This window comes from Salmo trutta, chromosome 36 (assembly GCF_901001165.1).
Source record: "Salmo trutta chromosome 36, fSalTru1.1, whole genome shotgun sequence".
Lineage (NCBI taxonomy): Eukaryota > Metazoa > Chordata > Actinopteri > Salmoniformes > Salmonidae > Salmo > Salmo trutta.
Window position 1 is genome coordinate 5,070,575 of NC_042992.1, and position 16,870 is coordinate 5,087,444.

Here is a 16,870-nt window from a genome sequence, read left to right on the forward strand (position 1 = left end):
AGGTACTCCTGTTAACTCTGTCTCTGTCCAGGTACTCCTGTTAACTCTGTCTCTGTCCAGGTACTCCTGTTAACTCTGTCTCTGTCCAGGTACTCCTCCTGTTAACTCTGTCTCTGTCCATGTACTCTGTCTCTGTCCATGTACTCTGTCTCTGTCCAGGTCCTCCTGTTAACTCTGTCTCTGTCCAGGTACTCCTGTTAACTCTGTCTCTGTCCAGGTACTCCTGTTAACTCTGTCTCTGTCCAGGTCCTCCTGTTAACTCTGTCTCTGTCCATGTACTCTGTCTCTGTCCATGTACTCCTCCTGTTAACTCTGTCTCTGTCCATGTACTCCTCCTGTTAACTCTGTCTCTGTCCAGGTACTCCTCCTGTTAACTCTGTCTCTGTCCAGGTACTCCTGTTAACTCTGTTTCTGTCAATCCCTGCCTGACCTCCCGCTCTCAAGGACACTTTGTCAGGGACACTTTGTCAGGGACACTTTGTCAGGGACACTTTTTGAGAGCATTGGGTCCAAGCGGCCTACATTCACACAGCTCTGGGGAAACTTCCGTCTCTACTCCACTATGATGGGTGGGGATTTCCCAGTGTTACAGACCTCGTTATTGGTCACCGTGGGCTGTATATCAACCCTATCAGCCAATCAGTGTTCAGAATGGACCCTGGGTTTGGACATGTACCAGCTGGTCTTGTAATTATGATGCTCTCTTTCTCCCTGGAACAGAGAAGGTTTCGCAACTGCAGTCCTTGGGACCTATTCTGTGTGAGTAAATTGTGTTTCAACCTTTTATTTCTTCCATTATGAGTAAATAATTATATTCAGGCTCAATTAAATGGTCAAAATGTCATCTCAATTTTTGTGGTGTGTTGTGTTTCAACCCTTTGCACAATCAACTTCATTCATCCTCTTGCATCTTAAGCCTTCTTTGAAAATTGTCACGGGAAAAAAAGAGAGTCCAGGAGACAGATCTGAGCCAAAAAACACTGCCTGTGTAAAGATTCATCTGGCCAGCTGTCCAGGCTCAGAGAGGGAGAGAGAGAGAGAGAGAGAGAGAGAGGATTCACTCTCAAATACAACCATCCTGAAAAACATACCACAGTGACCTGCCATGAGTAAGTCTCAAAACCAATTAGCTGTATTGTACTACTGTGTATTATTGTTTGCAAGCTTCATTGGACAGGACTGACAACTCAACGTATTAAATTAGTTTCTATTATCATTCTACTCTATTCTATTCTATTATGTTCTATTCAACTATATTCTGCTCTATTATATTCTATTATATTCTGCTCTATTATATTATACTATACTCTGCTCTTGTCACGACTGTGACGGATGGTGGCGCCCCTCCTCGGCCGGGCGGGGCTCGGCGGTCGTCGTCGCCGAACTACTAGCTGCCATCGATCCTTGTTTTGTTTCACTTTCGTTTGGTTAGGTCTAGGTAGGCACGCACCTGTTTTGGGTTAGTCATTAGTGGGGGGGTTATTTAGGTTAGCGTAGAATGTATGGTTTTTTGTACGTGATTGTATTTCATTGTATGCTGTGCGTGGTGACACGCTGTTTGTTGTACATTTTCAGTGGTGCGTGTGTTTTGCGCAAGCTGTGTTTTGTCCCTTGTTTTTGGGGCACTTTGTTTTGTAGTGCGCTCTGTGCGCTGTTTGGGTTGGCTTGTCGTTTAGCCATTGTGCCTATTAAAGCCAATACCCTGAATCGCTGCTTCCTGCACTTGATTCCTCCTCACCCACTACACACAAGCGTGACAGAAATCACGTACCCAAAACGTAATGGAGTCAGCAGGAGCTTCAGCGCCAGCCATGTCCATGGAGGAAACCGTGGATCAACACTCTACCCTGCTCCACCGGCTGGGTAACGCCATGGATCAGGTGTTGGCGCGCCTGGAGAGCTGGGACCGACGCGCTCTCGGCCCCTCGAACGCGGCAGTCCAACAGCCTGCGCCCCCCCCAGCACCCACAGCTCCCAGTACCAGTGGGGTGAAGCTCGCCCCCCCCAGGGAGTACGATGGAACGGCCGCTGGGTGTAAGGGCTTCTTACTCCAGCTGGAGTTATACCTGGCGACCGTTCGTCCCCCTCCCTCGGGGGAGGAGAGCGTCAGCGTCCTCGTCTCCTGTCTCACGGGTAAGGCCCTGGAATGGGCAAACGCCGTGTGGGACAGTCCGGACTCAGCCAGGGACAACTACCCAGAGTTCACCCGCCGCTTGCGGGCAGTATTCGATCATCCCCCGGAGGGGAGAGCGGCGGGTGAGCGGCTGTTTCACCTGAGGCAGGAGACGAGGAGCGCGCAGGATTTCGCTCTCGAGTTCCGGACCCTGGCCGCGGGAGCAGGGTGGAATGAGAGGGCCCTTATAGACCACTACCGTTGTAGTTTGAGGGAGGACGTCCGCCGGGAATTAGCCTGTCGGGACACGACTCACACACTGGACCAACTGGTGGATCTGTCCATCCGACTGGACAATCTGCTGGCCGCCCGCGGACGTCCGACCCGGGCCCTGCTCATTCCACCCTCCAGCCCTCCTGCTCCCACGCCTATGGAGATAGGGGGGGCAGCAGCCAGGAAGACTGGAGGGGGGGGTCGCTCCTGCACCTCATGTGGTCGCAGAGGGCACACTGTGGACCGGTGCTGGGGAGACTCCCCTAGGAGTCCAGACGGCAGGCAGAGCGCTCCTTTGACACCTCAGGTGAGTCAGCACCAGCCTCACCCAGAGCCCCCTGTACGTCACATGTATGTGTCAGTGTCTTTCCCTTGTTTCTCCCCTCACTCCCGGTTTAAGGCGCTAGTCGATTCAGGCGCAGCAGGGAGTTTTATGGACCGTGGGGTCGCGGCTAGGTTAGGGATTCCCTTGGTCCAGTTGGACCAACCCTTCCCCATACACGCCCTAGACAGTCGACCACTAGGGTCGGGGCTGGTCAGGGAGGTCACTGTACCTCTGGTCATGGTAATGCGGGGGGGTCATGAGGAGCAAATTAGTCTTTTCCTCATCGATTCCCCAGCGTTTCCAGTGGTTCTAGGGATTCCCTGGCTAGCCACTCACAACCCTAAGATTTCGTGGGGACAGAGGGCTCTTAAGGGGTGGTCAAATGAGTGCTCGGGCAGGTGCATAGGAGTTTCCATCGGTGCGACTACGGTGGAGAGTCCAGACCAAGTCTCCACCGTGCACATTCCCTCAGAATATGCCGATTTGGCTATCGCCTTCAGTAAAACGAAGGCGACCCAATTACCACCTCATCGACGAGGAGACTGTGCGATAAACCTCCAGGTGGGCGCTGCCCTCCCTCGTAGTCACGTTTATCCCCTGTCTCAGGAGGAGACAGCGGCTATGGAGACATACGTCACTGAATCCTTGAGGCAGGGATACATTCGGCCATCTCACTCACCCGTCTCCTCGAGCTTCTTTTTCGTGAAGAAGAAGGAGGGAGGTTTGCGCCCGTGCATTGACTATAGAGGTCTAAATGCCATCACAGTGGGTTTCAGTTACCCACTACCTCTCATCGCCTCGGCGATGGAGTCATTTCACGGGGCGCGCTTCTTCACGAAATTGGATCTCAGGAGCGCATATAATCTGGTGCGTATCAGAGGAGGGGACGAGTGGAAAACTGCATTTAGTACCACATCTGGCCATTATGAGTACCTCGTCATGCCGTATGGGTTAAAGAATGCTCCCGCAGTCTTTCAATCTTTTGTGGACGAGATTCTCCGGGACCTGCTCGGTCAGGGTGTAGTGGTGTACATCGATGACATTCTGGTCTACTCCGCTACACGCGCCGAGCATGTGTCTCTGGTGCGTAAAGTGCTTGGGCGACTGGTGGAGCATGACCTATACGTCAAGGCTGAGAAATGTGAGTTTTCCAAACCAGCCGTCTCTTTCTTGGGGTATCGCATTTCCTCATCAGGGGTAGTGATGGAATGTGACCGCGTCTCAGCCGTGCGTAATTGGCCGACTCCCACCACGGTGAAGGAGGTGCAGCGGTTTTTGGGATTTGCCAATTACTACCGGAGGTTTATCCGGGGCTTTGGGCAGGTGGCGGCTCCCATTACCTCACTGTTGAAGGGGGGCCCGGTGCGGTTGCAGTGGTCCGCGGAGGCGGACAGGGCCTTTAGTCGTCTGAAGGTTTTGTTCACCGACGCCCCGGTGCTGGCGCACCCGGACCCCTCTTTGCCCTTCATAGTGGAGGTGGACGCGTCCGAGGCTGGGGTAGGAGCCGTGTTGTCCCAGCGCTCGGGCGCCCCCCCCAAGCTCCGCCCCTGCGCCTTCTTCTCTAGGAAGTTGAGTCCGGCGGAGCGTAACTATGATGTGGGGGACAGGGAGCTGTTGGCTGTGGTCAGAGCCCTGAAGGTGTGGAGACATTGGCTTGAGGGGGCGCGCCACCCTTTTCTCATCTGGACTGACCACCGCAATCTGGAGTACATCCGGGCGGCGAGGAGACTGAACCCGCGTCAAGCCAGGTGGGCGATGTTCTTTACGAGATTTCGGTTTAACATCTCGTATATCCCAGGTTCCCGGAACACTAAGGCCGACGCACTGTCTCGTCTCCATGACGCCGAGGAACGGTCCACCGAGCCCACGCCTATCCTTCCAGCCTCCTGTCTGGTGGCACCGGTGGTCTGGGAGGTGGACGCGGACATCGAGCGGGCGTTACGGACGGAGCCTACTCCTCCGCAGTGTCCAGTGGGTCGTAAGTACGTTCTGCTCGGTGTTCGCGATCGGCTGATTCGGTGGGCTCACACGCTTCCCTCCGCGGGTCACCCAGGGGTTGAGCGGACGGTGCGTGGTCTTAGTGGGAGATACTGGTGGCCCACCTTGGTGAAGGACGTGAGGCACTATGTCTCCTCCTGTTCGGTGTGCGCTCAGAGTAAGGCTCCCAGGCACCTGCCTAGAGGGAAATTACAACCCCTCCCGGTTCCGCAACGACCATGGTCCCACCTGGCGGTGGATTTCTTGACCGATCTCCCGCCGTCTCAGGGCAACACTACAATCCTGGTCGTTGTGGACCGGTTTTCTAAGTCCTGCCGTCTGATTCCGTTACCCGGTCTTCCTACGGCCCTGCAGACCGCGGAAGCCTTATTCACCCACGTCTTCCGGCACTACGGGGTGCCCGAGGATATCGTCTCAGATCGAGGCCCCCAGTTCACGTCCCGAGTGTGGCGGGCGTTTATGGAGCGGCTGGGGGTTTCGGTCAGTCTGACCTCGGGGTTTCACCCCGAAAGTAATGGGCAGGTGGAAAGGGTAAACCAGGAAGTGGGCAGGTTCCTGCGGTCCTATTGCCAGGACCGGCCAGGGGAGTGGGCAAGGTTCGTGCCATGGGCCGAAATGGCTCAGAACTCTTTGCGCCACTCCTCCACCAACATGTCACCATTCAAATGTGTGTTGGGTTATCAGCCGGTCCTGGGGCCATGGCATCAGAGCCAGACGGAGGCCCCTGCGGTGGAGGAATGGGTGCAGCGCTCAAGGGAGACCTGGAACGCTGTGCAGGAATCCCTGGGACGAGCCAGGGAGCGACAGAAAGCGAGCGCTGACCGGCACCGCAGCGAGGCCCCCGTGTTCACCCCAGGGGAGAGAGTCTGGCTCTCGACCCGGAACCTGCCCCTCCGCCTGCCCTGCCGGAAGCTGGGTCCGCGGTTTGTGGGGCCATTTAAAGTCCTGAGGAGAATAAACGAGGTGTGTTACAGATTACAACTTCCTTCTTATTATCGTATTAACCCCTCGTTTCATGTGTCTCTCCTCAGGCCGGTGGTAGCTGGTCCGCTGCAGGAAAATGAGGTACGGGAGGTCCCTCCACCCCCCCTGGACATCGGGGGGGCCCCGGCGTACACAGTTCGATCCATCTTGGACTCCAGACGCCGGGCGAGGGGCCTGCAGTACCTCGTGGACTGGGAGGGGTACGGCCCGGAGGAGAGGTGCTGGGTACCGGTGGAGGACATACTGGACCCAGCGCTCACCCGGGAGTTCCACAGCCTCCATCCGGATCGCCCTGCGCCTCGACCTCCGGGGCGTCCTCGAGTTCGGCGACGGCGCGCTGCGGGAGCCGCGCGTCAGGGGGGGAGTACTGTCACGACTGTGACGGATGGTGGCGCCCCTCCTCGGCCGGGCGGGGCTCGGCGGTCGTCGTCGCCGAACTACTAGCTGCCATCGATCCTTGTTTTGTTTCACTTTCGTTTGGTTAGGTCTAGGTAGGCACGCACCTGTTTTGGGTTAGTCATTAGTGGGGGGGTTATTTAGGTTAGCGTAGAATGTATGGTTTTTTGTACGTGATTGTATTTCATTGTATGCTGTGCGTGGTGACACGCTGTTTGTTGTACATTTTCAGTGGTGCGTGTGTTTTGCGCAAGCTGTGTTTTGTCCCTTGTTTTTGGGGCACTTTGTTTTGTAGTGCGCTCTGTGCGCTGTTTGGGTTGGCTTGTCGTTTAGCCATTGTGCCTATTAAAGCCAATACCCTGAATCGCTGCTTCCTGCACTTGATTCCTCCTCACCCACTACACACAAGCGTGACAGCTCTATTATATTATACTATATTCGGCTCTATTATATTATACTATACTCTGCTCTATTATATTCTATTATATTCTGCTCTATTCTATTCTATTCTACTCTATTCGGCTCTATTATATTATACTATACTCTGCTCTATTAAATTATACTATACTCTGCTCTATTATATTATACTATACTCTGCTCTATTATATTATATTATACTCTGCTCTATTATATTATACTATACTCTGCTCTATTATATTATACTATACTCTGCTCTATTATATTATATTATACTCTATTATATAATATTATATTATATTCTGCTCTATTCTATTATATTATACTCTATTATATTATATTATACTATACTCTGCTCTATTATATTATACTATACTCTGCTCTATTATATTATACTATACTCTGCTCTATTATATTATACTATACTCTGCTCTATTATATTATATTATATTCTGCTCTATTATATTCTATTATATTCTGCTCTATTATATTATACTATATTCTGCTCTATTATATATTATATTCTGCTCTATTATATTATACTATACTTTGCTCTATTATATTATACTATATTCTGCTCTATTCTATTATATTATACTCTATTATATTATATTATACTATACTCTGCTCTATTATATTATACTATACTCTTCTCTAGTATATTATACTATACTCTGCTCTATTATATTATACTATACTCTGCTCTATTATATTATATTATATTCTGCTCTATTCTATTATATTATACTCTATTATATTATATTATACTATACTCTGCTCTATTATATTATACTATACTCTGCTCTATTATATTATACTATACTCTGCTCTATTATATTATACTATACTCTGCTCTATTATATTATATTATATTCTGCTCTATTATATTCTATTATATTCTGCTCTATTATATTATACTATACTCTGCTCTATTATATTATACTATATTCGGCTCTATTATATTATACTATACTCTGCTCTATTATATTATACTATACTCTGCTCTATTATATTATACTATACTCTGCTCTATTATATTATATTATATTCTGCTCTATTATATTCTATTATATTCTGCTCTATTATATTATACTATACTCTGCTCTATTATATTATACTATATTCGGCTCTATTATATTATACTATACTCTGCTCTATTATATTATATTATATTCTGCTCTATTATATTCTATTATATTCTGCTCTATTATATTATACTATATTCGGCTCTATTATATTATACTATACTCTGCTCTATTATATTATACTATATTCGGCTCTATTATATTATACTATACTCTGCTCTATTATATTATAAAATATTCTGCTCTATTATATTATATTATATTCTGCTCTATTATATTATATTATATTATATTATATTCTGCTCTATTATATTATATTCTGCTCTATTCTATTATATTATACTCTATTATATTATATTATAATATACTCTGCTCTATTATATTATACTATACTCTGCTCTATTATATTATACTATACTCTGCTCTATTATATTATATTCTGCTCTATTATATTATACTATACTCTGCTCTATTATATTATACTATACTCTGCTCTATTATATTATACTATACTCTGCTCTATTATATTATATTATATTCTGCTCTATTATATTATACTATACTCTGCTCTATTATATTATACTATATTCTGCTCTATTATATTATATTATATTCTGCTCTATTATATTCTATTATATTCTACTCTATTCAACTATATTCTGCTCTATTATATGATATTATAGTATACTCTGTTATATTTTAATATATTACATTATATTCTACTCTATTCAATATATTCTGTTTTATTATATTATATTCTGTTCTACTCAAATATATTCTTCTCTATTCTATTCTACTCTGTTTTATTATACTCTGTTCTGTTCTATTATATTCTATTATATTCTACTCTGTTCTGTTCCACTATATTCTATTCTACTGTATTATATTATATTATATTCTGTTCTATTATATTATACTCTATTATATTATATTCTGTTCTATTCTATTCTGTTTTATTTATTATATTATATTATACTCTATTATATTATATTATACTCTATTATATTATATTCTGTTATATTATATTATATTATATTCTATTATGTTATATTATATTCTATTATATTATATTCTGTTATATTATATTATATTCTATTATATTATATTATATTATATTATATTATATTCTGTTATATTATATTATTATACTCTGTCCTGTTCTATTAGATTGTATTCTGTTTTATTATATTATATTCTGTTCTATTCTATTATATTATATTATATTATATTCTGTTATATTATATTATATTATATTATATTTTATTCTGTTATATTATATTATATTATACTCTGTCCTGTTCTATTAGATTGTATTCTGTTTTATTATATTATATTCTGTTCTATTCTATTCTATTATATTATATTATATTCTGTTATATTATATTATATTATATTATATTCTGTTATATTATATTATATTATACTCTGTCCTGTTCTATTAGATTGTATTCTGTTTTATTATATTATATTCTGGTCTATTACATTCTACTCTATTCTATTATATTATGTTATATTATATTATATTATATTCTGCTCTATTATATTATGTTATATTATATTATGTTATATTATATTTTTTTCTGCTCTATTATATTATGTTCTATTATTTTCTAATCTAATATATTATATTTTGTTATATTATATTATTTTCTGTTCTATTATATTCTGTTAAATTATATTATACTCTAATCTATTATATTATATTCTGTCTATTATATTATATTCGAATCTATTATTTTATATTATATTATATTATTATATTATTTTCTATTATATGATATTCTAATCTAATCTATTATTGTCACGTCCTGACCAGCAAAGGGGTCATTTTGTTATTGTAGTTGATCAGGACGTGGCAGGGGTGTGTTTGTTTTGTGTGTTTCGGGGGGGTTTTGGGTTATGTTCTATGTTAATATATTTCTATGTTCGTTCTAGTTCTTATATTTCTATGTTTAGTTAATTGGGCTGACCTTCAATTGGAGGCAGCTGTTCCCCGTTGCCTCTAATTGAAGGTCCTATTTAGTAGGGGTGTTTTTCCATGGGTTTTGTGGGTAGTTGTCTTTAGCACCTTACAGGACTCTTTTTTGTCATTGTTTTGTTTTGTTTTGGTTTCCTTCTAATAAAAGAAGATGAGTATTCATATACCCGCTGCGTTTTGGTCCACTTTTTACGACGAACCTGACAATTATATCATATTTTGTGATATTATATTATATTCTGCTCTGTTATATTCTGATCTATTATATTATATTCTGTCTATTATATTATAATCTAATCTATTATTTTATATTTTGTTATATTCTATTATTATATTATATTCTGTTCTGTTGTCATGACTTGCCCTCCTGGATGGAGATCAAAGGACTGTGGGTGAGGGTGTCCTAAAATGTACACTAGAGGATACTGACTGGCTACACCCAGTCAGTATCCAATCTGATGTTCAGAAATTATTTCTCTAAGGGTCTGTCCGGTCTCCATAGCAACCCTGGAATGGAATGTTTGGGCCAGCGGTTGGCAGGAGAATAAGAATACCTGGGTTCTTTTCACCTGAGTGTTCTGAGTTCTCGGAGAATGCTCTGACTGCTCTCGCTGTTCATAGCCGATCTAACCACTCACACAGCAGACTGGTCAATACAAACAGATGGCAATTTCGGACGTTTGAAAAGGTCCCCAAAATGTTGATTTACGCCTTCCTAGGCCAAACACCCCCTTAGACCACTGAGCTACCACAGCTCACTAGCAAGCCTTGAGAATACTGGATAATAGTTGATGGCAACAGTGCGTCATTTTTAATGATTTTGTTTTAAGCCTTCCCCAAACCATAGCCCTAACGTTAACCACTCGGACTTAAGACCTAGACTGTTAACCCTTTGAGTTTTTTCTGTTTTACCCCTGTTACCATGGAGAATTAACTCTGTTACCATACAGAATTAACCCTGTTACCATGGAGAATTAACCTTGTTACCATACAAAATTAACCCTGTTACCATGCAGAATTAACCCTGTTACCATACAGAATTAACCCTGTTACCATGGAGAATTAACCCTGTTACCATACAGAATTAACCCTGTTACCATGCAGAATTAACCCTGTTACCATGCAGAATTAACCCTGTTACCATACAGAATTAACCCTGTAACCATGGAGAATTAACCCTGTTACCATGCAGAATTAACCCTGTTACCATGGAGAATTAACCCTGTTACCATACAGAATTAACCCTGTTACCATGGAGAATTAACCCTGTTACCATGCAGAATTAACCCTGTTACCATGCAGAATTAACCCTGTAACCATGGAGAATTAACCCTGTAACCATGCGGAATTAACCCTGTTACCATGGAGAATTAACCCTGTAACCATGGAGAATTAACCCTGTAACCCTGGAGAATTAACCCTGTAACCCTTGAGAATTAACCCTGTTACCATGGAGAATTAACCCTGTAACCATGGAGAATTAACCCTGTAACCATGGAGAATTAACCCTGTAACCATGGAGAATTAACCCTGTTACCATGGAGAATTAACCCTGTAACCATGCGGAATTAACGCATCAAAAAATAGACGTTCATCCATAATACGTCAAATTTCGAATGGAAACGATGAGATCTTGTTGCACACAGAGAAGGTCAAGGAGAGGTTTTTAGAAAGTGCAAAAGCTATGCGTTGTCAATATATAGAGTTTTTTTTAAATAAATCAGATGAGCTTATTTTATTATCTGGAAGAAGTCACTGTGTTTACATGTGGGGATATATTCATACTGTTGATGAAGTATATTATCATGTATGGGACTTGCCAAAAGATCTTTAACCATGTCAAATAACATGACTCAGTGACAACTGTCAAAAGTATTGCTCTATATAGGGAATAGGGGTTCCGTTTTAGAAGCCTGACGTACATTTAAACAATCCTTTACATATGCTTTCAAATCCTTTAAATGTATTTTCTACGATCTGTTATTTCCTGTTTTATGTTTTGTTAATAAACAACATATCTACAGAATGGTGCCGTTAGTTATGGTTCTTCCTTTATTTCTGCCTCCGCATTTGCATAAAGACCTGATTAAAACCAGGAAGTGGTTGTTCCAAGGATTCTAACCTTTATGATCCAGAATGTAATTATTAGAATCCCGCTGGACCGGTAATTAGGTGGCCTGTCAGTGAGCTAAATTAGGAACCTGCCTGAGCTTGGACTCCTGACAGCTAATGGCTGGGACCTGTCAAAGAGATGACAGAGCAGTCTGCTGAGGCTGCACAGTTAGGCCTATATGTCACTCTTACTTCTTAGGTAACACCTTAGGGCTTTTCAATGTGCTACATATTAAATCGTTATTTTACTGACGAGGTTAGAGTATAAGACGTAATATCCACGTTGTAGAATATCAGTCATTCAAATCCCTGAAGTAGCTAGATTGTAATGTCACATCTGATTGCTGAGTATTCTCCACTTCCTGGATCCATCCTCTCTCTAACCATTCTCCTCCAGTCCTCCCCTTCACCTCTCCTAACTCTAACCCTGCTGTCCTCCCATTCACCTCTCCTAACTCTAACCCTGCTGTCCTCCCCTTCACCTCTCCTAACTCTAACCCTTCTGTCCTCCCATTCACCTCTCCTAACTCTAACCCTCCTGTCCTCCCCTTCACCTCTCCTAACTCTAACCCTCCTGTCCTCCCCTTCACCTCTCCTAACTCTAACCCTGCTGTCCTCCCATTCACCTCTCCTAACTCTAACCCTCCTGTCCTCCACTTCATCTCCTAACTCTAACCCTCCTGTCCTCATGGTCGTCTCCAGCCTCTTCTCTCCTCCCCTGCCCTTCACCTCTCCAGCCTCTTCTCTCCTCCCCTGTCCTTCACCTCTCCAGTCTCTTCTCTCCTCCCCTTCTTCTCTCCAGCCTCTTCTCTCCTCCCCTGTCCTTCACCTCTCCAGCCTCTTCTCTCCTCCCCTGCCTTTCACCTCTCCAGCCTCTTCTCTCCTCCCCTGTCCTTCACTTCTCCAGCCTCTTCTCTCCTCCCCTTCACCTCTCCAGCCTCTCCTCTCCTCCCCTTCACCTCTCCAGCCTCTTCTCTCCTCCCCTGCCCTTCACCTCTCCAGCCTCTTCTCTTCTCTCCTCCCCTTCACCTCTCCAGCCTCTCCTCCCCTGTCCTTCACCTCTCCAACCTCTCCTCCCCTGTCCTTCACCTCTCCAACCTCTCCTCCCCTCTCCTTCACCTCTCCAGTCTCTTCTCTCCTCCCCTTCACCTCTCCAGCCTCTCCTCCCCTTCACCTCTCAAGCCTCTCCTCCCCTGCCCTTCACCTCTCCAGCCTCTCCTCTCCTCCCCTGCCCTTCACCTCTCCAGCCTCTCCTCCCCTGCCCTTCACCTCTCCAGCCTCTTCTCTCCTCCCCTACCCTTCACCTCTCCAGCCTCTCCTCTCCTGCCCTTCACCTCTCCAGCCTCTCCTCTCCTCCCCTGCCCTTCACCTCTCCAGCCTCTCCTCTCCTCCCCTGCCCTTCACCTCTCCAGCCTCTCCTCCCCTGTCCTTCACCTCTCCAGCCTCTTCTCTTCTCTCCTGCCCATCCCCGTCTTCTCCCTAACTTGTAAATGCATGTAGGCCAATAGAGCTAGCACTCCAATAATGCTAATCCTATGGAAAGAGAGGCTAACAGAGCTAGCTCTGAGGCTTGTGCTAGTACTGTGAGTTTGTAATGGGAGCAGAGCCAAAAAAGAGCTAGCACTGAGGCTAATGCTAACAGCACTGTGGGAAGTGGGAGGAGAGGCTAGCCCACAGAGGGAGGGACAGACAGCCAGAACAGTGCATGGATCTTCAGTCACTCTCACAGTGCTAAAAACACAGAATACTGCAGCCTGCACACAGAGAGAGAGAGACAGAGAGAGAGAGAGAAAGAAAGAGAGAGAAAGAAAGAAAGAGAGAGAGAGAGAGAGAGAGAGAGAGAGAGAGAGAGAGAGGGGGCACCGAAGGGGAGAGGAGAAGATGCATGGTTCGCAATGTGAGTAAGAGAGAGTTTGTATATTTTAAATGGAGAACTGTTTGTGATCATGGGTGTGTGAGAGACAGTTGAGCGCTGGTGTGTGTGTGTGTGTGTGTGTGTGTGTGTGTGTGTGTGTGTGTGTGTGTGTGTGTGTGTGTGTGTGTGTGTGTGTGTGTGTGTTTTACACGCTCTGTCAGCTATCTGGGATTTCTCTATTGACTGTGTAGTGCTGTGTTACACTGGAGTGCAGTTACTTGGATGGGAATAGACATAAAGACAGAAAGACAGGCAGACCAGTGGTTCTTCCTCATGGGACAAAAACATTGGACAGGAGAAAATAAGTAAATTGAGATACCTTTCTAAATACTCTATATGTTACGTTGGAGTACACTTAACATGGATTGAATGTGTTGTCTGTGTGTAGGGAGGGGTGATATATTGTCTGTGTGGAGGGAGGGGTGATGTATTGTCTGTTTGTGTAGGGAGGGGTGATGTATTGTCTGTGTGTAGGGAGGGGTGATGTGTTGTCTGTGTGTAGGGAGGGGTGATGTGTTGTCTGTGTGTAGGGAGGGGTGATGTATTGTCTGTGTGGAGGGAGGGGTGATGTATTGTCTGTGTGTAGGGAGGGGTGATGTATTGTCTGTGTGTGTAGGGAGGGGTGATGTATTGTCTGTGTGTAGGGAGGGGTGATGTGTTGTCTGTGTGTAGGGAGGGGTGATGTATTGTCTGTGTGTGGAGGGAGGGGTGATGTATTGTCTGTGTGGAGGGAGGGGTGATGTATTGTCTGTGTGTGTAGGGAGGGGTGATGTGTTGTCTGTGTGTTGGGAGGGGTGATGTGTTGTCTGTGTGGAGAAGGGGTGATGTATTGTCTGTGTGTAGGGAGGGGTGATGTATTGTCTGTGTGTAGGGAGGGGTGATGTATTGTCTGTGTGTGTAGGGAGGGGTGATGTATTGTCTGTGTGTGTAGGGAGGGGTGATGTATTGTCTGTGTGTAGGGAGGGGTGATGTATTGTCTGTGTGTAGGGAGGGGTGATGTATTGTCTGTGTGTAGGGAGGGGTGATGTATTGTCTGTGTGTGTAGGGAGGGGTGATGTATTGTCTGTGTGTGTAGGGAGGGATGATGTGTTGTCTGTGTGTAGGGAGGGGTGATGTATTGTCTGTGTGTAGGGAGGGGTGATGTATTGTCTGTGTGTAGGGAGGAGTGATGTATTGTCTGTGTGTGTAGGGAGGGGTGATGTGTTGTCTGTGTGTAGGGAGAGGTGATGTATTGTCTGTGTGGAGGGAGGGGTGATGTATTGTCTGTGTGGAGGGAGGGGTGATGTATTGTCTGTGTGGAGGGAGGGGGGATGTATTGTCTGTGTGGAGGGAGGGGGGATGTATTGTCTGTGTGGAGGGAGGGGGGATGTATTGTCTGTGTGGAGGGAGGGGTGATGTGTTGTCTGTGTGTAGGGAGGGGTGATGTATTGTCTGTGTGTAGGGAGGGGTGATGTATTGTCTGTGTGTAGGGAGGGGTGATGTATTGTCTGTGTGTGTAGGGAGGGGTGATGTATTGTCTGTGTGTAGGGAGGGGTGATGTGTTGTCTGTGTGTAGGGAGGGGTGATGTATTGTCTGTGTGTGGAGGGAGGGGTGATGTATTGTCTGTGTGGAGGGAGGGGTGATGTATTGTCTGTGTGTGTAGGGAGGGGTGATGTGTTGTCTGTGTGTTGGGAGGGGTGATGTGTTGTCTGTGTGGAGAAGGGGTGATGTATTGTCTGTGTGTAGGGAGGGGTGATGTATTGTCTGTGTGTAGGGAGGGGTGATGTATTGTCTGTGTGTGTAGGGAGGGGTGATGTATTGTCTGTGTGTGTAGGGAGGGGTGATGTATTGTCTGTGTGTAGGGAGGGGTGATGTATTGTCTGTGTGTAGGGAGGGGTGATGTATTGTCTGTGTGTAGGGAGGGGTGATGTATTGTCTGTGTGTGTAGGGAGGGGTGATGTATTGTCTGTGTGTGTAGGGAGGGATGATGTGTTGTCTGTGTGTAGGGAGGGGTGATGTATTGTCTGTGTGTAGGGAGGGGTGATGTATTGTCTGTGTGTAGGGAGGAGTGATGTATTGTCTGTGTGTGTAGGGAGGGGTGATGTGTTGTCTGTGTGTAGGGAGGGGTGATGTATTGTCTGTGTGGAGGGAGGGGTGATGTATTGTCTGTGTGGAGGGAGGGGTGATGTATTGTCTGTGTGGAGGGAGGGGGGATGTATTGTCTGTGTGGAGGGAGGGGAGATGTATTGTCTGTGTGGAGGGAGGGGGGATGTATTGTCTGTGTGGAGGGAGGGGTGATGTATTGTCTGTGTGGAGGGAGGGGGGATGTATTGTCTGTGTGGAGGGAGGGGGGATGTATTGTCTGTGTGTAGGGAGGGGTGATGTATTGTCTGTGTGTGTAGGGAGGGGTGATGTATTGTCTGTGTGGAGGGAGGGGTGATGTATTGTCTGTGTGGAGGGAGGGGTGATGTATTGTCTGTGTGTAGGGAGGGGGATGTATTGTCTGTGTGTGTAGGGAGGGGTGATGTATTGTCTGTGTGGAGGGAGGGGTGATGTATTGTCTGTGTGGAGGGAGGGGTGATGTATTGTCTGTGTGTAGGGAGGGGTGATGTATTGTCTGTGTGGAGGGACTTGTGATGTATTGTCTGTGTGGAGGGAGGGGTGATGTATTGTCTGTGTGTGTAGGGAGGGGTGATGTATTGTCTGTGTGGAGGGAGGGGTGATGTATTGTCTGTGTGGAGGGAGGGGTGATGTATTGTCTGTGTGTGGAGGGAGGGGTGATGTATTGTCTGTGTGGAGGGAGGGGTGATGTATTGTCTGTGTGGAGGGAGGGGGGATGTATTGTCTGTGTGTGGAGGGAGGGGGGATGTATTGTCTGTGTGTGTAGGGAGGGGTGATGTATTGTCTGTGTGGAGGGAGGGGTGATGTATTGTCTGTGTGGAGGGAGGAGTGATGTATTGTCTGTGTGGAGGGAGGGGTGATGTATTGTCTGTGTGTAGGGAGGGGTGATGTATTGTCTGTGTGTGTAAGGAGGGGTGATGTATTGTCTGTGTGTGTAGGGAGGGGTGATGTATTGTCTGTGTGGAGGGAGGGGTGATGTATTGTCTGTGTGGAGGGAGGGGTGATGTATTGTCTGTGTGGAGGGAGGGGGGATGTATTGTCTGTGTGGAGGGAGGGGTGATGTATTGTCTGTGTGGAGGGAGGGGGGATGTATTGTCTGTGTGGAGGGAGGGGGGATGTATTGTCTGTGTGGAGGGAGGGGGGATGTATTGTCTGTGTGGAGGGAGGGGTGAT

The 16,870-nt window shown here is 45.7% G+C and overlaps 1 protein-coding gene across 3 annotated transcripts in view; it reads left to right on the top strand.

Annotated features, from left to right (window-relative positions):
* The first annotated feature begins 378 nt into the window (after positions 1 to 378).
* Positions 379 to 16,870, top strand: part of LOC115176299 (uncharacterized protein KIAA1522 homolog) — a 114,373-nt gene continuing 97,881 nt past the window's right edge. The window contains exons 1-2 of one of the 3 annotated variants that reach the window (XM_029736237.1): positions 379 to 759; positions 917 to 1,109. The gene's annotated coding sequence lies outside the window, so the exon portion shown is untranslated. Of the gene's footprint in view, positions 760 to 916; positions 1,110 to 13,382; positions 13,579 to 13,674; positions 13,902 to 16,870 lie in introns of those variants that run through there. The other 2 variants (XM_029736235.1, XM_029736236.1) reach the window with 2 other exon arrangements.